The sequence below is a fragment of the Podarcis liolepis genome (genome assembly GCF_965112155.1).
Source record: "Podarcis liolepis genome assembly, chromosome: 14".
In the NCBI taxonomy this organism is placed as follows: domain Eukaryota; kingdom Metazoa; phylum Chordata; class Lepidosauria; order Squamata; family Lacertidae; genus Podarcis; species Podarcis liolepis.
Genome location: NC_139569.1, coordinates 42,349,417 through 42,373,243, shown reverse-complemented (window position 1 = coordinate 42,373,243; position 23,827 = coordinate 42,349,417). Strand labels below are relative to the sequence as shown.

Genomic DNA, 23,827 nt, shown 5'->3' with positions numbered 1-23,827 from the left:
TGGGTGGGATTTTTTTTTAAGGTTGATGGTTAAATTAATTTTGTTGCTGGTAACTATTCTGTTTTAGAATTAGGTTGTAAGCCAAGGGACAGATAATTCTGTGAGTTTCCCCTTCTCTTAGTTTCTTATTTTTCCAAGTTTAGTTCTATACGTTTTCACATCAGTTTGCTTTTTTTTAAAAAAAAGTCCCTGTGAGAATTTGTTAGCCTTTAAGCATGCGTTTCTCCTGATATCCACGCTTTTGCATGGGATTTTGCCTAATACGCATATTATAGCAAGCAATTCCCCCATATGCAATGCTTTTGTGTGTGTACAATTTTCATTAATGTATGCATTTTTGCCCAAGTATAGACCTCTTTATTCACACTAGACTGGAGAACTGCAGTCCAGTTTTGAAGGCTAGCTAAGTTTTGGTTCGTGTATTCTTTCAGGAAGTGTGAATTGGGTGGGTTCCTATTGCAATGCTCTTCTTCCAAAAGGGACAGAAGTTCTTTTTGCATTCAAACAAGGCAACAAAGCACAATGGGTCTGTTCTTTACTAAACAGGTTTTATTAATAGGCTGTGTTAATAACTGTCAAAGCAAAGGAGAGCAAAGGCAGAGGACTTATATCTCTTCCTTTGGCTGCTGGGAACTACTCTGAATGGACATGGATATGACTCTGTAGAGTGTGCAGCTCCATGCCAGCTGCATTAAAGTTCTGACTGACAGAGGTGTTCTTGGGATTTATAGAGTTACATGTACCACACCAGTGGCCTTGACAACATTTATATTAAGACTAGCAGGTGTGTCCTATCCAATGTGCCATTGTGGGACTCTGTTAAGGCTTATCTGGAGATTAAAATTCCACACATCTCAGTGTTTAATTAACTGCGAGAGAATGATATTGCCTAGAAAAACAGAAACAGAATTGACTACTTAAAGGCTACACGACCCACAGGAACTTGAAGCATGGTTGTGTACCTCCTAAACCCCTTCAAAAATCTTGGTCTTCCAAGATTTGCCAATACAAATGAGAACCCAGTCAAATTCCTCCCCCATCTCCTGAAGAGTGAAGTGGTGGGAAAGTGGGACACAAGTATTTCAAATACATAAAAAAATAACAACAGGAGCCTTGACAGAAGGCACATTCTCATGATATGTCTAAAGGAAATACCGTAGTTTTCACCCCCATAAGATGCACCTGACCATAAGACGCACCTAGTTTTTAGAGGGAGAATGCAAGGAAAAAATACAGTGGTGCCCCGCAAGACGAATGCCTCGCAAGGCGGAAAACTCGCTAGACGAAAGAGTTTTCCGTTTTGGAGGTGCTTCGCAAAACGAATTTCCTATGGGCTTGCTTCGCAAGACGACAATGTCTTGCGAGTTCCTGCTGGTTTCCCCCCCTTTTCTAAGCCGCTAAGCCGCTTATCAGCTGATCCGATCAGCAGATAAGCCGCTAAGCCTTTAATAGCCGCTAAACCGCTAATAGCGATAATCCGCTAAGCCGCTAATAGGGTTGCTTCGCAAGACGAAAAAACCGCTAGACGAAGAGAATCACAGAACGGATTCTTTTCGTCTTGCGAGGCACCACTGTATTTTTTAAATGGAGCGCTGAGCAGAGCCTGTATGCATCCCAGGCTCTGCTCAGCGCTCCCTTTCACAAGCCATGTGGAGCATGTGTGTGGCGCTTGCAGGCTTTTCCCTGAGGAGGGAGAAGGGCAGCCCGTCACTGATGGGTTGCCCTTCTTCCTCCTCAGGGAAAAGCCCCCAAGAGCCGCACACATGCTCTGCGCTGCTCTTTAAAGGGAGCGTGGCTCTTGGGGGCTTTTCGGGGAGGTGGGGAAAGGGACAGAGCTGCGCACCCTGTCCCTTCCCCCACCTCCCGGAAAAGCCCCCAAGAGCTGCACAGCCTCTTCAGGGCAGCGGGATGAAGGCTCCCCGCTGCCCTGAAGAGGTTGCGCCCAGCTAAGCCAGAAGCTAGAACAGTGAGAGGGAGCGCTGCACAGCACTCCCTCTCCCTGTTCTGGCTTCTGGGATAGCTGCGCAGCCTGCATTCCCTCCATAAGACGCACACACATTTTCCCTTACTTTTTAGGAGGGAAAAAGTGAGTCTTACAGAGCAAAAAATACGGCAAATGCACGTTGGGGCTGGGGTGGTTCAGTTGTATGGCAGCAGGGAATGCACCTATGTAGAGAATCATATGCGCATAGAGTTATAAGCACATGGATTCCACAAAGATATGCACCCTATTGTGTGTAGTTCAGCTTTACTTAATCTGTTGCCCTCCATATATTTTGGATCAACTAACATCAGCCTCAGCCAGCATGGCCCAATGGTTAGGGATTATGGGAATTGTAGCCCAAAATATATTGAGAGCAACAGGTTGGGGAAACCTGGTGCAATTCATCAAAATGCCTGAGTCGAAAGCACTGCATAGGAAACAGGTTATCCATATACAGTCTGAAACTAAGTGGCAAATTCAAAGGGTGCAGGCCTATATTCCTGGGCAAGTAAGTCCCTTCAAACAATGTTACACGGATACTGTTATCTTACTAGAGAGAAGTGAGTATTTTGTTGACCGAGGGCACTTGCTTATTGGGAATCAACACGCTTGTGCCTTCAGGTTCTAAGAATGTCAGAGTACAACCTTGATCTGTTTAAAATTAATGAGAAGCTTATTATTGACTTTGGTAGAGTTGAGACGAACTCTATAGGACTGGAAAAGAAAGGCCTCATTTCTGCAAGTTTAAGACTAGCTCCCCTGGTGTCTGTTGTGGAATTACTCTTGATTGACATAGGGAACTCTAGGTGACCCTGTAAGAAAACCTTTTATTTTCTTTTGTTAAATTTTCTGACTATGACAGACCTCTCTCTCTCTCTCTTCCCTGGGACTGTCCACTCAGTAAATTTGCTAGCTAATGCCAAAGGTGAGCAAATGGGGGAGCAGGCAGGTGGGAGTTGAAAATGATTATTTTCCCTTCCAATCTCCAGATAGATTTTCTAATCTTACTGCTCCACTGGGGAAATCTAAGAACTTTTATCAGTTACCCCAATAATCAATTCATCAAGACACTCTTGCTTGCCACCCTGTTGTTCTCGGTTTCAACTGAATTATTTTGACATTCTTAAAGCAAACCTAGAAATGTCTCCCCATCGGGGAAAACAAAAGCAAGAAAGAGCAACGTAGTAAATAAGACATGGAGAGAGATTTGTGAAACGCCAAGTGGTTCATGGAAAAGACAGGTGACACGTTTCTCATTTCCTCCTGTCCCATCTCAATATACTTTAGCAAGTGAACCATATTTTTGCCATCAGCAGTTTCCATCTAAAGGCAGCAGCATGCTCTGATCGGTGATCCTTTATTCTGCTTTTTATTGTTGTTACGGAAGGGGGGGGGGGCATGTCTTCTTCACTACAATATATTTGCTCAATTTCTCTAGGACTCCATCACCCCTCCCCTGTCCTCCATAATCTCTCAAGTAATCCTGTCAAAATCACTCTGCCAAACCTTTCCTCGGGCAATGCCAGGTGACAGACTATGCGTACATGGACCATTGTCTTCTCAGGATGTGCTTATCTGCGCATATCTCCAGCTCTGCATATTCCCCCTCCCTCCTCCATATGTTAATCCAGTGTAACCCAACCTCTCCTTAATGTATTCATGATGTAATCTGTGTAACCCAACCTTTCCTTAATGTATTCATGATGTAACTGGGATGTATTTTGCACTGTATTCTGGGACATGGAGGGAAATTTCAAAAGTTCATGTCACCCCTTCCTCTCTGTTCAATCTCGCCTTGAACCTGTTGCGCAATAAACTTGGATCTTCTGCAGTTTGCTCCTGCGTCCGGCTGAGCTCATTTTCTTCCGCAGGGACCCACGGACTTAGTCCGATGAGCTGGGTGGCAGAGTAACCCCGCACCCAGATTTTTCCATAACAGTTGGCGCCGCAACGTGGGGCTTGCGGTTCTCCCGAGCTGCTGACTGGGGGCCCCGAAATCTTCAGCCGGCTCCGGGCCATTTTGCCTGGGAAGATCCTTTTGGACCCCCAGCCATCTTCTGGGCGGTAATCGAAAGCCCTAGGAGTTCAGCCGGGGAGCAAAAGAGGGATCCAGCCGGCTTATTCATCGATCCCGGGATCATCATAGAAGACGCGTGAGTATAAGGAAAAAGGAAAATCCAGTGCACTGGTGGGAAGGGGGTGGAATCTCCTGGCAACTGAATTCTCTGCCCTCCTCTCTATCGCTCCTTCTTGCCTTTCTCTTGGTCCGGTTAGTGAGAGAGACCGTGGACCGCTGCTCAACCCGAAAGGGGGGTTCTGAGCTCTATCTCTTTTCCTTAAAATCTCCAGCCAGCCGCACCAATTGGGAGCCCGAAAGTAAGACGGTGAGACCCGGCTTGGAAAGACAGCCGACTCTCCGCAACGGGCATCTCAGTTGAAAGCAAGGGGTTGGAGTTCTCTTTCCGAACTTCCCGAGCGTCCTTGCTAGGGGGCAGGAAGTGGTCTTGCTTTCTATCCCAATCCCAGCCGCACTGGTCGGTGCCACGTAACACGTGTATCGTGCGTGAGCCCGCTTCCAAAAGCAAGGGGGATTTTCAGTTCGAAATTCTATCCAGGGATCACCCGATCTGGCACCGCATGGCGCGGGCGTCCAGTAGGGCCCCTTTTCCTGAGATGTGACGATAGGTAGGAGGTTGCCAGGAGGGATAGCCCATGAGGAATTGGGCAGGACCGGCAGAGTGGAAAGAGACCCCAGGTTATAGGAAATAAGGAAATAGGAAATAAGGAAATAGGAAAGGGAACGCAAGGAACCGGATAGCTAGAGCTCTCTAAAACCCACTAAGGAAGTTGCCAGGCAACTAGAAGCCCCTTCTCCTCTTTACTATACGTCCCTGTACTAAGCATACCAAACCCCTAGACATACCAATCCTAATCAACCCCTCTCTTTTCCCCTTCTCTATCCCAGACACCCCCCCCAAAAAAAGGAAAAAGCAAAAAAGCAACAACAGCAACGCATGCATCTATAAAGGGGTACCCAGTCGACCAAGCGTTATGAGCCCTACCAGTTTGATTAACTGGTGGTGTGTTTGAAAAGGCAAGGAGGCTCATAAAACCATGTGGGACCTTCCTACTAATTTCACTTAATGAAGCCAGAGGTAGTGGCCCAACTCCTTGCAATAACCAACTAAAGGATGAGAATATATCTGTTTATATGTTACATGTTGTCTGTTATGTGTGTTGTCTGTTAATACATATATGAGAATATGTATGTTTACATGTTGTCTGTTATGTGTGTTGTCTGTTCCTTCTGTCTCTGGCAGACTGCTTTTCTTAAGTGTGCATAGTTTAAACTGCAAGCTTGCTTCAAAATTTAAATCTAAGGAAGCCATGCTGGATCTTAGCAGTCCTAAATAAGACAAGATGAGAATGAAGTGTGCAAATGTTTACCCCACCTCTTGCTTTGCCCCAACTTTTGAGATTGTGAGTCTACAGTCTTATTTTGGAAGGTGATGATAACCTAATGTTTCTGCTGCAAAAGCCTAGTTGAGCACAACTGCTCGCTCAAGCTAAAATGCAGTGTATGTATTTCATTAAGCGTATGCCCATAAAAGTATGGTGTTCATTCTAAGAAAAATATTTGAGTCCAGTTTTAACTTTGATTTAGTTGGACAGAAGAGTTATTGTAAGGCTCCTGATAGCAGTCTCTATAAGACTTCATGGCCTCTTTTGTTAGAAAATGCCCCCCTCCCCCTTGTTTCACTCTGCCTCTTTCAGTTGTTTTCTCCCTTCTTACTTCTGTGCTAGGTAAATTTACTCCCGAGTAAGCTTCCTTTAAAGGAAACTGCAAGGGGGGGGCATAGATTAGGCTTACTATTCCTCTGCAAGTTCAGGAAAAATTGTTCACTTTTGTATTCCTTTTAAATCAAATCTATGGCTGTTTTAACTGTGCTTTATAAGAGATCCTCTCCCTATCTTAGGAAAAATGTTCACTTCAGTCTTTAAAGATAATTTATCTAGGAACTTTCACTCTTTAGTCTAAGGAAGTAAACTCTCACTCAAACTAGCTTCAAGATCTGCTAAAAGGGTTGGGTACTTTTATTTTCCTCTTCCTTAGTACATGATAGTCGCATGGCTTGTGGTCTCTTCCCCAGTTGTGTCTGTGTACATAAGTATGTGTGTGTCTCTGGTAGTACAAATCTTGCTATGAACCCTGTATTTTAGGGTTGGACTAGATGACCCCAGGTCCCTTTCAACTTTCCCAATTTGTAGCTGATGTGTTGAAATTCAGCCCAGATTTGCTCGTGATGTTTGAAGCAGAACTGGTGATATTTAAGTGATTACAGTGTTTATCATTTTGTCTATTATTTACAAAAATCAGACTTAAAAGTCTACTCAAAGTTTAAGCACATAAAAATTCATATAGTTAAGTAGAATTAGCCTTGACCATGACTGAGAATGTTAAAAAAACTAAATAAAAAATCCTATGAATTCTAACTCTCTGGCCATTTTTACTCATAAATAAGAGAGCGGTTGATTGTTCCGTGAATGGCCAGAGGGATATTGGCCCTTTCCTGTACATAAAGGAAGCAGTCTCAGTTTGCTTGGGCTGAAATTGCTAGCTTTGGTGAATACTTAAATTGCTGAGTTTCTCTTTTTTGTTTAAAATCAAACCCTGTTTTCAAAATCTACTCCTTACCCTTCCTTTCCCTTATTCAAATGGTAATTTAGCCAAAGGATGCAACATTTTCAATAGTATAAAAGGTTTGCTGAGACATGAACTCTGCACATGCACAGAGGCTAGATCAGCTAAAGAAGAGAGAGAGAGGAAGGGGGGGACTGTAAGGGGGGAGAGGAGGTTTCTTCCAAAAAAAAGAAAAAAGAAAAAAAGAAAAGAAAACTTGGAACCATTGAGGAAATCACCCTTAATCTGTCTTTGCTCCAGGGGCTACTTAAGACAAAAGGCTAAAAACAAAACAAAACAACAACTAGCCCATCAAAAGTCAAGAGCTTTCCAAGTTCCAAATCTTAACATGCCAAATTCTTTTCACAGGTAAATATCAAAGCATTCCCCCCTCAATGGGAATTTTAGGAACAGCATTTCCTGACAGGCTTCTCACATGAAATAATTTTCCCTTTTAACAGGATATGTGAACCCCGATAACAAAGTGTTTGTCCCTTTTTCCTCCCACAGCAACTTTCTTTCTGTTCTGTGAAACAAGTCTGAATCCCTGCTATATTAGTGACTTCCACAACCAAACATTGTTTGTGGAATGGTATTTGTTTACCTTTTTGCCTGAGCATTTCTTATTAATTCTGTCATTTTGGCTAGTGCAAGGTACCTGCACAACTTTAAATTGCCATTCATTTTCTTGGTATTAACTCATTTCCCAGTATTAACATTACAGTTGATGTTGTCACATCAAGAAACACTATTTTATTTTCATTTGGGATGTTAGAATGCCAAAACAGATTACTTCAGGTTACTTATTAATTGTGTGTTTTAGCATTTATTTATTTGGTTCCTCATAGGTCATTTTGTGTGTGTGTGTTTTACTTTGGGGACATGTTCATCACATGTTGAAAGTCAGTTTCATGAAGTTCTTTTATCAAATAGCACATGGTGAATTTAAAGTTTTTCCCCCATGGTTTTCCCATTTTTTTCAGTCTAGTAGTAATCTGCGTGGTTTTGATAATATATTTAATAATAATTCTTTTCTAAATCTGATGTCTTTGTGTCAAGTTTGTTTTCATCTGACTGGTAATCTAATTTTTTGCTTTCTTTTGTATTTTTTAACCTTTGTATTTTTTTTTACAGTTCTCTTTCTATACATGTGGAGTAATTTTTATTTTATAATATGAAAAGAACAACAACAACAAAAACTAAGTGAAGGAAAGCAAACAAACTTAGCAGATAATAACAGTAATTATGTGGAAATGTGATAATAATATTGAAATGAATAAAATGCTTAATGTGCTAAGATTGTTATTATTTGCAGCTTCCCATGGAAACTGGAGGACATCCTTTTTGCCTTTTGCCCCTTCCTTGTCTAACTGTGTTTAAGTCCCCAAAACCCTGCCCCCTTACAGGATATCACGTCTACAGATGTGCAATGATGAAAAGCAGCAACAACCCCTCCACTCAGTTCTTCATCATCACAAGACACCAGAGTTTTCAAGTGCCCACAGCTATCTCTTTCAAAGGATATAGACTGCCAGGGGAGTGGGCCTGACAAAGGGGGGTGGAGTTGACTTGCAAGGACATCTTTTCACTTGAACCTCAAGCCTCTGCGCTCCAGGATTCAAAAGATACATGTGTAAAAGATCACAATTGTGTCAAGATATGCAACTGATATTTAATTAGTTTGTTTTGTTTTAAGTGTTATTATGTAGGAATGTTGAAATGTGTCTGACAGTGTGTTATTCCCACAAGGGGGGGTATTTTTGTGTGTAATTTTTATGTTTAATGTCTTATTGCTTGCACACCAATTCTCATGCATTTTATACTTTCTGATAGCTCACACTATTGTGTAGTCCAATGTTTAGATAACCACATTTCGTTGTTCCACCTGGCACTCTGCCAACTTCCCTACCCATTTTAAATGTGCTAAAACTCGCTTTACCAAAGAGAAGCTGATAAGATACATGAAGGTGCATATGCTTTGGTTTTGCAGGAATGATCCCTTATAGAGTTAAATTGTCTTATTTAGACAAAATGCCCTCTTAAGAACAGTTTTCCTTTAACAGACTGGTTTGAAAGGTTGAGAACCATGGGCACATAAATTCAAATTGGACTCAGTTTGAATTAGGCAAGTGTATCCAGGCTGCAATTAGCTTTTTGGTCCTTAAAGTGCAAGTGAGCAACTTCCCAGGATGCAAGACCAGAGCCTGTAATAATAATAAGAAATCCCATGGATTTTGGCCAAGGCAAAGGCATTTCTCTCAGGACGTGTCCGAAACCTGTGCCAGCTGTGGTGGGTGCCAGGCAACATGAAAGCCCTAAGTGGATTCAGCAGGGATTGCCACTACTGCGACACCATGCCGATGTGAGACCACAGAAGAGCTACCTTGACACCTGAGAACACACAAATGGGTGGGGGGGAAGCAAACTGCACTTTTCAGTCAGTAATGGACCTTCCTGCTAAATGTAAAGCATACACCACTATTGAAAATGTTTCTCCCAAGAGCTAGGATGCCACGAGTAATTTAGCAACAAAATACAAGAGGTGTTCTTTTATATAATACCCTATATGCAGCTACCTGCACTGCTATACTTGCAAATGACCGAAAAAGGCATGGCTTGCAAGTCCCTTTCAGGTTTGCAAAAAGCCACACATCCCATTCACCGAGATTTAGGGTGCGGAGAAAAGATTTGCAAGTTCTTACAGAACTTTAATGCAAATCTATCTCCGAATGGGGGACTGTTACGGAAGGGGGGGGGGGCATGTCTTCTTCACTACAATATATTTGCTCAATTTCTCTAGGACTCCATCACCCCTCCCCTGTCCTCCATAATCTCTCAAGTAATCCTGTCAAAATCACTCTGCCAAACCTTTCCTCGGGCAATGCCAGGTGACAGACTATGCGTACATGGACCATTGTCTTCTCAGGATGTGCTTATCTGCGCATATCTCCAGCTCTGCATATTCCCCCTCCCTCCTCCATATGTTAATCCAGTGTAACCCAACCTCTCCTTAATGTATTCATGATGTAATCTGTGTAACCCAACCTTTCCTTAATGTATTCATGATGTAACTGGGATGTATTTTGCACTGTATTCTGGGACATGGAGGGAAATTTCAAAAGTTCATGTCACCCCTTCCTCTCTGTTCAATCTCGCCTTGAACCTGTTGCGCAATAAACTTGGATCTTCTGCAGTTTGCTCCTGCGTCCGGCTGAGCTCATTTTCTTCCGCAGGGACCCACGGACTTAGTCCGATGAGCTGGGTGGCAGAGTAACCCCGCACCCAGATTTTTCCATAACAGTGTGTAGAGCTCAAAGAAGAAAAACAAGAGAGAGAACCAAGGATTTCTCCTAAGGAGGCATCGTCTAGAATATACTCCTCTTGGAATGGGCTTATTGGTCAAAGAAATCAACACCTTTTATCAGGTTTGTATTCTGGGAGGGAGTAGTGATGTATGGAAGTGAGAGCTGGACTGTAAAGAAGGCTGATCGCCGAAGGATTGATGCTTTTGAATTATGGTGCTGGAAGAGACTCTTGAGAGTCCCATGGACTGCAAGAAGAACCAACCTCTCCATTCTGAAGGAAATCAGCCCTGAGTGCTCACTGGAAGGACAGATCATGAAGCTGAGGCTCCAATACTTTGGCCGCCTCATGAGAAGAGAAGACTCCCTGGAAAAGACCCTGATGTTGGGAAAGATTGAGGGCACAAGGAGAAGGGAACGACAAAGGACAAGATGGTTGGATACTGTTCTTGAAGCTACCAGCATGAGTCTGACCAAACTGCGGGAGGCAGTGGAAGAGTGCCTGGCTTGCTCTGGTCCATGGGGTCATGAAGAGTCGGGCACGACTAAACAACTAAACAACAACAACAATTCTGGGAGGGATTCTATCAATGGATCTATTCACACATACACATGAACCCGTATTTTTATATCTGTGTTCACAAAAGTACAAATCTGGAAATCCTTAAACTGCAGATGGTTGCAGGTCACTGCGGTTATTGCACTGCTTTAGTGCCATTATAGAAACATCAGTGGTGACTTGCTCACTTGCTGATGTCTCTATAATTAAATGTATGTTAACACAAAAGGATGGGCTTTGGGAAAATAATGGCTTGAAGCTTGAGTGCAGAAATATAGTAAGATGGTTAGTTCTTACATGTTGCACAGGCCGCTCAACTCCATACAAGGTGGACCATAAGTTGATTCTTAAAGATAAAAGAAAGAGATAAAAATAAATGGAGGCAGAAAGATTGCCCAAAGGAACTAGGGAAGATTCAGTGGAAGCCTAAACACACAAGGAGGAAGGGGGGGAAAGCTCAAATGCAAATGAAATCTGTTTGGACTACATGAGGGTTGAGAGACAGCAAGATTAGCGAGATAAGAGAGGCAAATATCAGATAAAGAAGAGAGGTGATAATAATTGCCAATCCCAAGGGAGGACAAAGAAAAGTGATTTCCTGAGTTTCCCCATGAGCTGTGGTCGCCTGCGATTCCTGCGCAATGTTTGCCATCTTGCCAAAGGTTGCAGGCAGCTTTACCTGCAGCAATTGCATGTTGATTGCCCTTTTAAAAGACAAAGTCCAGCAACTGGAGGAACGTGTAGCTACGCTCCAAAGAATTAGAGAGCTAGAGCTCTTCTTGGAAGCAACAGAGCACACCGTCCCCACCAAGGAGGAGACAGGGGACTCCCCTGAGAAGGAGGCTGGTTCACCAACACAGGAGCCAGATATATGGAGAAACGTGACTCAAAGAAGTAGGAGGCCCAGGGTTCACTCTGATTGTTTAGAAATACACAATCACTTTGAGGTCCTCTCCCCTAGCATGGAAGACGAAGAGCAGACTCCATTTGAGGATCTCTCCCTCATTACAGTCGATCAGGTATATGAAGACGAGCAGCAAAGTCAGTCCTCAGGGAATGTGCAGGCGACCTTGGAACGGACAGCTCACGGAAGAACCCCGACCAAACCCAAGAGGAGGCGTGTAGTGGTGATAGGGGATTCCCTACTGAGGGGAACAGAAGCAGTGATCTGTGGGCCTGACAAGATGTCTCGGGAAGTGTGCTGTCTCCCCGGGGCTAAGATCCAAGATGTAACTGAACGACTGCAAGGAATCATAAAACCCACTGACAAATACCCCTTCCTCTTGGTTCATGTGGGAACCAATGACACTGCAAGCAATAGCCTCCAGAAGATCAAAAGAGACTACGAGGCTCTCGGCAGGAAATTGAAGCAACTAAATGCACAAATTGTCATCTCGTCTGTCCTCCCAGTTGAACGACGTGGCCCAGGGAGAGAGGGGAAAATAGTGGAAGTGAACAGCTGGCTTCGCAAATGGTGTAAACAGGAACGGTTTGGATTCTTAGATCACGGACTGCAGTTTCTTGAAGATGGACTTCTGGCAAGTGATGGGCTGCACCTCACAACGGTTGGGAGAAATGTTTTTGCCAAAAATCTCAGAAACCTCATCAGGAGGGCTTTAAACTGACTAATGTGGGGGAGGGAGACAGTGCTCCTGAAGGTAGGAGTCTATCAATTAATGAAGATGATCACCCAAATGTCATAGACCAAATGGAGCAAACAGCATGCGGACCTAGTGGTGGGAGGAAAAAATCCTTAAATAAGAGACATGGGGGAATGATTAATGGACTTCAATGTCTGTACACTAATGCGCAAAGCATGGGAAATAAACAAGATGAGCTTGAGCTCTTGGTACAGCAAACTAAATATGACATAATAGGCATCACTGAAACCTGGTGGGATAAGTCCCACGATTGGAATGTAATAATGGGGGGATACAATCTATTTCAGAGAAACAGACCAGACAAGAAAGGAGGAGGAGTGGCGTTATATGTCAGGGATGTGTATACCTGTGAAGAGATCCAAGATTTAGAACCTCAAAGCCAAAGTGAGAGCATTTGGGTCAAAATTAATGGAGAGAAGAATAACAGAGACCTCATTGTGGGAGTTTACTATAGATCCCCAAGCCAAACGGAGGACATAGATGATGCCTTCCTGGAACAGATGGCCAAGCATGCAAAAGGAAGGGAGATAGTAGTAATGGGGGACTTCAATTACCCGGATATTTGTTGGACGTCAAACTCAGCCAAGAGCATAAGGTCAAACAGATTCCTCACTGGCCTTGCAGACAACTTCATTGTCCAGAAAGTGGGAGAAGCAACAAGAGGAACAGCCATTTTAGATCTGGTCCTAACCAATGTTGATGACCTGGTTAGTGGGGTAGATGTGGAAGGATCATTAGGCGCGAGTGATCATGCTCTTCTGAAGTTTACTATACAGCGGAAAGGAGCAGCCAAGCATACTAGGACTCAATTTCTTGACTTTAAGAAAGCCAACTTCATAAAACTTAGGGAAGTGCTGGGTGAGATCCCATGGACAGCAATACTAAAAGGAAAGGGAGTTCATGATGGCTGGGAGTTTGTTAAGAGGGAGATAGTAAAAGCACAACGTCAGGCAATACCAATGAGACGGAAACATGGAAGGTGCCTAAAGAAGCCAGGGTGGCTATCTAAAGAACTTTTAACTGAATTAAGATTAAAAAAGGATGTGTACAAGAAATGGAAAAGGGGGGAAACCACCAAAGAGGAATTCAAAAAAATAGCCAGCACGTGTAGACACAAAGTCAGAAAAGCTAAAGCACAGAATGAACTCAGGCTTGCTAGAGAGGTTAAAAGCAACAAAAAAGGCTTTTATGGGTATGTTCGTAGCAAAAGGAAGAACAAAGAAACAGTGGGGTCACTCAGAGGAGAAGATGGTGAAATGCAAACAGGGGACACAGAAAGGGCTGAACTCCTCAATGCCTTCTTTGCCTCAGTCTTCTCCGATAAAGAAAACAATGCCCGACCTGAAGAATTTGGAGCAAATGATTCAGCAAAGGAAACACAGCCCAGAATAACTAAGGAGATAGTACAAGAAAATTTGGCTAGTTTAGATGTATTCAAGTCTCCAGGGCCAGATGAACTGCATCCAAGAGTATTAAAAGAACTGGCAGATGTGATCTCAGAACCACTGGCAGTCATCTTTGAGAATTCCTGGAGAACAGGCGAAGTCCCGGCAGACTGGAGGAGGGCAAATGTTGTCCCTATTTTCAAAAAGGGGAAAAGAGAGGACCCAAATAATTACCACCCAGTCAGTCTGACATCAATACCAGGGAAGATTCTGGAGCAGATCATTAAGCAAACAGTCTGTGAGCACCTAGAAAGGAATGCTGTGATCACCAATAGTCAGCATGGATTTCTGAAAAATAAGTCATGTCAGACTAACCTGATCTCGTTTTTTGACAGAATTACAAGCCTGGTAGATGAAGGGAATGCAGTGGATGTAGCCTACCTTGATTTCAGCAAGGCATTTGACAAGGTGCCCCATGATATTCTTGTAAAGAAGCTGGTAAAATGCGGTCTTGACTATGCTACCACTCAGTGGATTTGTAACTGGCTGACTGAACGAACCCAAAGGGTGCTCATCAATGGTTCCTCTTCATCCTGGAGAAGAGTGACTAGTGGGGTGCCACAGGGTTCTGTCTTGGGCCCGGTCTTATTCAACATCTTTATCAACGACTTGGATGATGGACTCAAGGGCATCCTGATCAAATTTGCAGATGACACCAAACTGGGAGGGGTGGCTAACACCCCAGAGGACAGGATCACACTTCAAAACGACCTTGACAGATTAGAGAACTGGGCAAAAACAAACAAGATGAATTTTAACAGGGAGAAATGTAAAGTATTGCATTTGGGCAAAAAAAATGAGAGGCACAAATACAAGATGGGTGACACCTGGCTTGAGAGCAGTACATGTGAAAAGGATCTAGGAGTCTTGGTTGACCACAAACTTGACATGAGCCAACAGTGTGACGCAGCAGCTAAAAAAGCCAATGCAATTCTGGGCTGCATCAATAGGAGTATAGCATCTAGATCAAGGGAAGTAATAGTGCCACTGTATTCTGCTCTGGTCAGACCACACCTGGAGTACTGTGTCCAGTTCTGGGCACCACAATTCAAGAAGGACACTGACAAACTGGAACGTGTCCAGAGGAGGGCAACCAAAATGGTCAAAGGCCTGGAAACAATGCCTTATGAGGAACGGCTAAGGGAGCTGGGCATGTTTAGCCTGGAGAAGAGGAGGTTAAGGGGTGATATGATAGCCATGTTCAAATATATAAAAGGATGTCACATAGAGGAGGGAGAAAGGTTGTTTTCTGCTGCTCCAGAGAAGCGGACACGGAGCAATGGATCCAAACTACAAGAAAGAAGATTCCACCTAAACATTAGGAAGAACTTCCTGACAGTAAGAGCTGTTCGACAGTGGAATTTGCTGCCAAGGAGTGTGGTGGAGTCTCCTACTTTGGAGGTCTTTAAGCAGAGGCTTGACAACCATATGTCAGGAGTGCTCTGATGGTGTTTCCTGCTTGGCAGGAGGTTGGACTCGATGGCCCTTGTGGTCTCTTCCAACTCTATGATTCTATGATTCTATGATTCTATGATTCTATGACCTGGTTGCATCTGTGTCTAAGGATTTCTGCTCGTGATTCAGTAGATTTGGGTGGAGATTCTTTACACTCAGTGGAGACAGTTAACTGCCTCTACTTTCTGAAAGAATACCTGATAGGCTCAGGCAAGGATGAGATGATCGACTCCATTTAGTTTTCAGGAGTTGATAGGTAAATCCATTCAGGAGGACAAACCTTTCAGATGACTTATCTGCATTTATTTACATACCCCCATCTACCTCTTACCTTCTGTATTGTCTTGCCTGGGTCTTTTCTCCTGAGTCACTTCCCCAAGCACACCTACTTGGATTTTATCCAAGCCACTTTCCAAGTCCTTCATTTTAACCTCCTCTCATTAGTCAGCATGCCAGCTCATCTAAACACATCCCCCACAAGCCTCTTTTAAGACCGAGTTTTAGCATCAGTTGCTTGCACATTACCCTGGCCTTCTGAACAACCTCTCCAAAAACATCTTTAACACTCCACTGCACTGCATACGCAAAGATTGGCCTGAGCTCAACACTTGAAATGCAACTCTTCTATCATCCCCCCCCCCCGAATGCACCATTTCAGGGGTGTTTTGGCCAGCAGTAGGAGAGGTAAACTTTGCAACCTTGGTTCATTTTTTTTAGTTGTCCTTTTCTTATCCTTCTTTTCCTCAATGATGTGCATTCTGAGAAGGAGCCACAAAGACCAGCACACAATATTTGAAAAGTCAAGACACTGTGGGTTTATATAATAGCATGATGCTACTTGCTGTTTCATTATTTTCCTTCCTTATAATTCCTAGCATTGGCTTTGCCTTCTTTATGTTGAAAACACACCGAGTTGACATTTTAGAGGTTCTAGAAACAAAGAATGCAGAAGGCTAAATTTAGCAAGTTATTATTGCCTTACTTTTCCCCCCTTAGTTGAGGGCATGAAGATCTGTCAGTGAGGGTGTCTGTCACAGAATTTGCAAAGGAGGGGGAGCGAGAGTTGTGGCTAGGCACGGGGTGTGGCATGGTGTGGAGAGAGTACCAGGGGCCAGAGAAAGCGAGAGAGAGTGGCATAAAGGGCCACATTCAGCCTTTTAGCCTGAGGTTAAAAAGGACCCCTGACCATTAGGTACAGTTGTGGATGACTCTGGGGTTGCGGCGCTCATCTTGCTTTATTGGCCGAGGGAGCCGGCGTACAGCTTCTGGGTCATGTGGTCAGCATGACTAAGCTGCTTCTGGCGAACCAGAGCAGGGCACAGAAACGTTGTTTACCTTCCCGCCGGAGGGGTACCTATTTATCCACTTGCGCTTGGATGTGCTTTCGAACTGCTAGGCTGGCAGGAGCAGGGACCGAGCAATGGGAGCTCACCCCGTCACGGGGATTTGAACTGCCGACCTTCTGGTCCACAAGTCCTAGGCTCTGTGGTTTAACCCACAGCGCCACCCGCGTCCCCCTCTGAAAATGTGAAAGTAGGAAGATGATTTCACATCCTCTTTCACCCCTGACCCCCCCCCTCACAATGATCAGTTGAAAGTTTGACTTTTTCCTTTAACTTTCCCACTTGTCGCTACTGTGCTATCAGTACACCATATGTGTACTGTTTTGCTCTCATAATGTCGGCTGGTTAATGTAGGGTGTTTTAAAATCAGCCGTCTCTTTCAGCTGGCAGCCTGATTGCAATCACAAAGGAGTCAAGAGTTCTCCATCCCTTCCCTCCCCACTGGCGTCCCTGCTCCCCACATCCCGCATTAACAGTTTAAGGCAGCAATCCTCTGCTCACTTACCTGGGTGTAAGCCCCGATCAACTTAGTGGAACGTACTTCTGAGTAGATGATTGTGCTGGAAAATTTCTGGTTGAGATCTTGACCTGAAGAGCTTCGATTCACCATACACTTCTCTAAAGAGAGGTGGGTCCTGCCTCTGATCAGGGCTAGCAGTGTTCGAATGGGCACTATTAGCTCTCCCTTTTGAAGCAGTTCAATTTGTATTGTAACACATCCTCATCTCATGTTGAATGCAGGTGTAACGTAGCTAAAGTGACTAGCCATGATAGCTGTATTCTGCCTCCAGGTTGCTGGACTACATGGGCCACTTGCCTGATCCCAAATGCTCTTTTTATGTTTTTCAGGCTTACGTTTGTGTGAACTTACCTGGAAGGGTGGTGCTGTGGGTTAAACCACAGAGCCTAGGGCTTGCTGATCAGGTCGGCGGTTCGATCCCCACGACGGGGTGAGCTCCCATTGCTCGGTCCCTGCTCCTGCAGTTCAAAAGCATGTCAAAGTGCAAGTAGATAAATAGGTACAGCTCCAGCGGGAAAGTAAATGGCGTTTCCGTGCGCTGCTCTGGTTCGCCAGAAGTGGCTTAGTCCTGCTGGCCACATGACCTAGAAGCTGTATGCCAGCTCCCTCGGCCAGTAAAGCGAGATGAGCGCCGCAACCCCAGAGTTGTCCGCAACTGTACCTTTACCTTTACCTGGAAGTAGGGATGGGGGGGGCGGAATGGGGTTTGGTTTGAATTTCAGTGAGAAACTACTTAATTTGCACTTTTTGAATCATTGCGTGAACCAAAGCACAGCCACCCTTAGAAACTCGTATTTCACCAAATTTTGTGACGCAGTTCTCTGGCCAAACAATGTGTACAGAAAAGTTAATATTATGGGAAACATGTGTATTAAAAAATGCATTCTTTAGTGAACATAACATACAAACATTCACTATGTTAGGGCAAATTGCTTGCAAATTTTTTAAAAAAATCATATTTTTTTTGAAAAATGCAAATTGCTGCAGAAATGTGGAGAGCTGAACTTAAGATGGAGAAAAATAGGAAACCAAAAGAAATAAAAAGTGACAGATCACAGGGAGTTGCACTAGATGGCTTTCTGGGCCCCTTCCAACTCTCCAATTTTATGTTTCTATGATTCATCCTTAAAGGTAAAGGTAAAGGGACCCCTGACCATTAGGTCCAGTCGTGACTGACTCTGGGGTTGCGGCACTCATCTCGCTTTATTGGCCGAGGGAGCTGGCGTACAGCTTCCGGGTCATGTGGCCAGCATGACTAAGCCTCTTCTGGCGAACCAGAGCAGCGCATGGAAACGCCGTTTACCTTCCCACCGGAGCGGTACCTATTTATTTACTTGCACTTTGACGTGCTCTTGAACTGCTAGGTTGGCAGGAGCAGGGACCGAGCAACGGGAGCTCACCCCGTCATGGGGATTCGAACCGCTGACCGCAAGTCCTAGGCTCTGTGGTTTAACCCACAGTGCCACCCGCGTCCCTACAATTTTATGTTTCTATGATTCATCCTTACCTCACAGTAAACTCCATTGAATTAAGCAGCATAACCTTTCTCATAAAACATGCATGGGATTGGGCTCCAAATGAACATAGGGGTATTTTTGTTTGTTTTGCTTCCCAGTGGGGAATCCTGCCCATCAGAAAAACTGCCCGCAATGCTGATGGCAATATCAATTTGGCTTTGTCATCCTCTGTTTGTAAAAACAAAAGGCTAAGATGTGAGCTGCTAAGGGAGTACTATTGGATCTCGTCTTCAGACAGGTTGTCTTGATATCAGCTGGATATCAAAAGACAGCTCAAGGGAGCTTGCATTGGGATTCTGGGTATGCCACAACTGACCTATTGATAAGCAGGAAACTACAGCTATTTCTGTTTGTTTTGCTTGCTTCATAGCATGCAGACAAAAGTACAAATATTGACTCAAAAGTGAAAGGGGGGGGGGGGAGCCATCTGTGGCCAGGCCTTTTCTCTCTTTTCTTTTGGGAGACTGTGCGCAATCATGAAGAGAAAAATTGAGTAAGCGCCTTTCTCCCCCTGGTGAAAGATATAGACATTGGACAGTAACCAGGGGACTATCTGCTTCATTTCTTCATTCATCATTAGGCAGGACTGTGAATCCAAGACCAGTAGGCAATGAGGCATGGAGAAGCCATTTGCAGTAGCCAGTTGATGGAAAGTATTTCATAGAATCATAGAGTTGGAAGAGACCACAAGGGCCATCGAGTCCAACCCCCTTTTTCAACCCCCTATTTCAAGGACACGGTTCTAGGAGAATACATTGGAGTCGAGTCAGACCAAAATTCTTGCGTAGCTTGCAAAGCTTGTACTATTTTATTGTTGTTAGCCGCCCAGAGCCCGGCTTCGGCTGGGGAGGGTGGGATATAAATAATATTTGTTGTTGTTGTTGTTGTTGTTGTTGTTGTTGTTGTTGTTGTTATTTCTGGATCCATAGAACCACATTGCAGAAAAGTAAACAGGGAAGCTGAAACAAGGAAAATATTGATAGGAAGACAACTTTATTGGTTTATTTAAGCATCATCATCAGCAGTGCTTTTTCTAAAAAAATGTTTAGGGGCACTCTCATTTTGACTCAAGAAAATCAGCATTTTATAGTTTAAATCAGGAAAAATAGACACAGTAAATGGACAAAAGTTCAAAGATTCACAAAATGTTTAGAGGTATGTGTACCCCTGCATCCCCCCAGAAAAAGCACTGATGATAATAATAATATAATTTATTATTTATACCCTGCCCATCTGGCTGGGTTTCCCCAGCCACTCTGGGCAGCTCCCACAGAATATTAAAACCACTATAAAATGTTAAAAACTTCCCTAAACAAGACTGCCTTCAGATGCCTTCTAAAAGTCAGATAGTTGTTCATTTCCTTGACATCTGATGGGAGGGTGTTTCACAGGGCAGGCATCACCACTGAGAAGGCCCTCTGCCTGGTTCCCTTTAACCTCACTTCTCACAGTTAAGGAATGGCCAGAAGGCCCTCAGAGCTGGACCTCAGTGTCTGGGCTGCACGATGGGGGTGAAGACGCTCCTTCAGGTATACTGGGCCAAGGCAATTAAGGGCTTTCAAGGTCAGCACCAACACTTTGAATTGTGCTCGGAAACATACAGTAGGTCTTCCAGGACCAGTGTTATATGGCCTTGGCAGCCACTCTAAGCTGCCACATTCTGGATTAATTGTAATTAAATTTATATACTGCCTGAATATCATAGGGTGTTTTACAGTAGACAGGGGTCAGCAAACTTTTTCAGCTGGGGGCCAGTCCACTGTCCCTCAGACCATGTGGGGGGCCGGACTATATTTTGAGCAGGGGGAAATGAATGAATCCCTATGCCCCACAAATAATCCAGAAATGCATTTTAAATAAAAGGACACATTCTACTTTAGAAGGCGATTGGGCTGGATCTGGCCCCCGGGCCTTTATTTGCCTAGCCATGCAGTAAAAAGGTAAAGGGGCCCCTGACCATTAGGTCTAGTCGTGACCGACTCTGGGGTTGTGGCGCTCATCTCGCTTTATTGGCCGAGGGTACAGCTTCCGGGTCATGTGGCCAGCATGACTAAGCCGCTTCTGGTGAACCAGAGCAGCGCATGGAAACACCGTTTACCTTCCCACCGAAGCAGTACCTATTTATCTACTTGCACTTTGACGTGCTTTTGAACTGCTAGGTTGGCAGGAGCAGGGACTGAGCAATGGGAGCTCACCCCGTGGGGGGGATTCGAACTGCTGACCTTCTGATCGGCAAGTCCTAGGCTCTGTGGTTTAACCCACAGCCACACCTGCATCCCATTAGCCATGCTAATGCAAAATGCATAACATAATGGCAGCAACAACACCCCCTCACCATGGATACAATGAAAAGGTAATAGATGGTTTAATCAACCAAAGGTTTGGCTGAAGAGGAATGTCTTCCCATGGTGCCTAAATATATGCAGAGGTGTTTGAGAGTTTGTTGGAAATGTGTGTGAAGGGGCTAGGGGAGGGAAGGTTTCAGCTCAGCTCCTAGTACTGGGAATTTGAGTCTATCAGCTGCAGTTTTGCAGCTGAATATCGCTCTGAGTCCTGGCACCTTGCACATGACCCTGCTAGGGAGATTTCTCAGTCTGCACTCCCCATTTATCAAACAGTGGAAAGATGGACCCACCTTACTGGTCTGTTGTGAGGATGAATGAGATAACGAAATCTGCCCTTGAGCCTCAGGGATAGGCTTGCCCCATACATCTAAATAACAGACGCACTGTGTGTGGGAAAGTGACTTTCACCGTGCTTTCTCCTCCCTCCCTCTCTTTTACCCCAAATACCAGAGAGAGAAAGTGAGCTGAAAAATCTGCTGCTTAAATCAAACAGCCCTCACACCTTTGGGTGTTTCTAATATGCATGTCGTGTTTGAAAAATGTCAGTGGTGGGGGGGGGGAGGAAGGGGGGAGACGGAATAATTCTTCGCTGCACATTTGTCTGAAGTGCATAATTGCTGCATTTGACATGTATGAATGCACTTTCATTATGGTGTCAAGAGGACACTTTGTACCTGGAAAAGGAGCAAGTGATTTGAGAATGGCAAATAAAATAGTAAGCATTTTGCTTAAATAAAGTTTATTACAGCTTTGGGGAAAGAGATAATTATAAAGCATTCACTGGCTTGTTTTTCCTCTGATTGAGGCTTTAAAATGTCATTTAAGAAGATTAAGGTATTCAAGACTCGCAGTCTTGCTGAGGTGGATAACCTGGAGCAAAGTTGCCCCTGGACAGCCCTCCCTCTTCCACTCACTGGCATTCATTCTTCTTCCAGGCATGTCCAAAGTCTGTTTCGGGGGCCTAATCTGGCCCGCCGGTCGGTTTAATCCGGCCCCTGTGGCAGTTTATTTCCTTGGATAAAATCCTAAAAAAAACCCCTCAAAAAAGCTAAACAACTTCAATCCTAAAAAAAAGCTCAACAGCTTTGGTTGGGCCTTTGGTCGGCCCTCACGGCCCTTCACTTCATCAAATGTGGCCCTCTTTGAAAAAGGTTTGGACACCATCCATGCCAGTTCTGGGGAATGTTGGCTTTTTGGGAGGGCAGGGGCTTTGAACAAGATGGTCTAAAAATGCCACCCCCCCTCTCTGTGTGTTCCCACCTCTTCCTAACCGCTTCCTCGCTTTTCTTGCTTCTACTTCTGCGCCCAATCCCAGAACTAAAGAGCTCTTGCTACTTCTCACTTCTTTACTGCACCACTTGGTCCATCAGTTGTTGTTGTTGTTGTTAAATGAGTTTATATACCGCCCTATACCTGGAGGTCTCAGGGCAGGTCACAGAAAAGATCACAACATGTATAATCAAAATAAAAAGAACAACCCAATAACACTCCCCCAGAAAAGAGCCATATTTTAAAAGGGTATTGGATGTCAAACAGATCAACCAAAGGCCTGGTTCAAAAGGAACGTTTTTGCCTGGCTCCTAAAGGTTGTTAGGATATTTCCGTTCCACCTTAAAAGGGAGCAGGCTTTGTGAGTCACAGAGTCTACGTATTTCCTGTTCACAGGAAGTTTATGTTTGTACATTTCTTTCGTTTTCTCTCTGTGCCTGAGACATCGAAGCAGGCAGTCATGTTTTCTCTTTGTTCTGACCAACGCTGAATAAAGTTCTAAATAATGCTCTCCTGAGTGCACCTTTCGTTGTGTGAACTCTGCTGATAGAGCGTGCACCAGTCCTTGGAATGTGGAAAGCTATTTCCGAGGCTTTTGTCGCTAATTGATTGATACTGCATTTCTACGGGAGGTCGTTGGATTGCACCGGAGGTGACGTGGGGGCATGATGGCCTTTGGACTCCCTGGCACTATCCCAACAAAGGTGTGTAATGAAGGTGCCAGGCGAACTTCCCTGGGGAGAGCATTCCACAGATGGGGAGCCACTGCAGAGAAGGCCCCATTCTCGTGTTGACAACCTTCAGACCTCTCGAAGAAGGGCACACGAAGGAGGGCCTCAGAAGATGATCTCAGGGTCTGGGGTAGGTTCATATGGAAAGAGGCAGTCCTTGAGGTATTGCAGTCCTGAGCCATTTAAGGCTTTATAAGTCAAAACCAGCACTCTGAATTGGGACTAGAAACTAATTGGTAGTTAGTGCAGTTGGACCAGGATCGGTGTAACATGCTCAAACTGTCTTGTTCAGGTGAATTCTGCACTAGCTGAAGTTTCTGAACCATCTTCAGAGGCAGCCCTACATATAAAGCATTGCAGTAATCTAACCTTGAAGTTACAAGAGCATAGGCAACAGTAGTTATGCTATCCCTGGACCACCAGCCGAAGCTGATGCAATGCACCCTAGGCCACTGAGGCCACCTGAGCCTCAAGTGACAGCAAAGGATCCAGCAGTACACCCAAGCTATGAACCTGCTCCTTCAGGTCAGGAGCTTGTCCTATTCTCGAGTAGGACCCTGGTAGAGACACATGCCTGACAGGCATGTTCCCTCCCTCCTGGTTGATCGTTCGGGAGCTTCAAAAGCTTTCTTCAGCCCAAACATCACAGTGACCAGTGCCAACAAACATCGGCACACTTAGGGATCCGTAGAGTCTTTGCAGCTTGCGTAACAGACCTCAGCAACTCAGCATTTTGGCTAATCTACTTTATTTACATATAAACACACACAGAGCACAGCAACATGGCTCCCTCTCTCTCTAGCATCAGACAGCAAAGAGAAAGTACAAAGGGCAATAGTCCCACTTCATGGAACACAGTAACACATACATCCTGTCTCCGTCACGTCCAACTCTGTAAAGTCAAAACATACACCGTCATATGATAGACAAAAATCCCATTACTTCAATCATGGAGCAGGAATTCTAACAGTGTAACCCCATCAAGAGCAGGCGACCTCTCAGCCATCTGGTCTGG

At 44.5% G+C, this 23,827-nt stretch overlaps 1 protein-coding gene and 1 long non-coding RNA gene across 2 annotated transcripts in view; one reads left to right on the top strand and one right to left on the bottom strand.

The window, feature by feature from the left end:
- Window positions 1–23,827, bottom strand: part of DMXL2 (Dmx like 2) — a 431,281-nt gene that overhangs the window by 308,782 nt on the left and 98,672 nt on the right. The window lies entirely within an intron of this gene.
- Window positions 1–23,827, top strand: part of LOC310693715 — a 64,570-nt gene that overhangs the window by 35,899 nt on the left and 4,844 nt on the right. Inside the window, exon 2 of the long non-coding RNA XR_014519357.1 lies at window positions 9,974–10,090. This is a non-coding gene — a long non-coding RNA (uncharacterized lncRNA). The remainder of the gene's footprint in view (window positions 1–9,973; window positions 10,091–23,827) is intronic.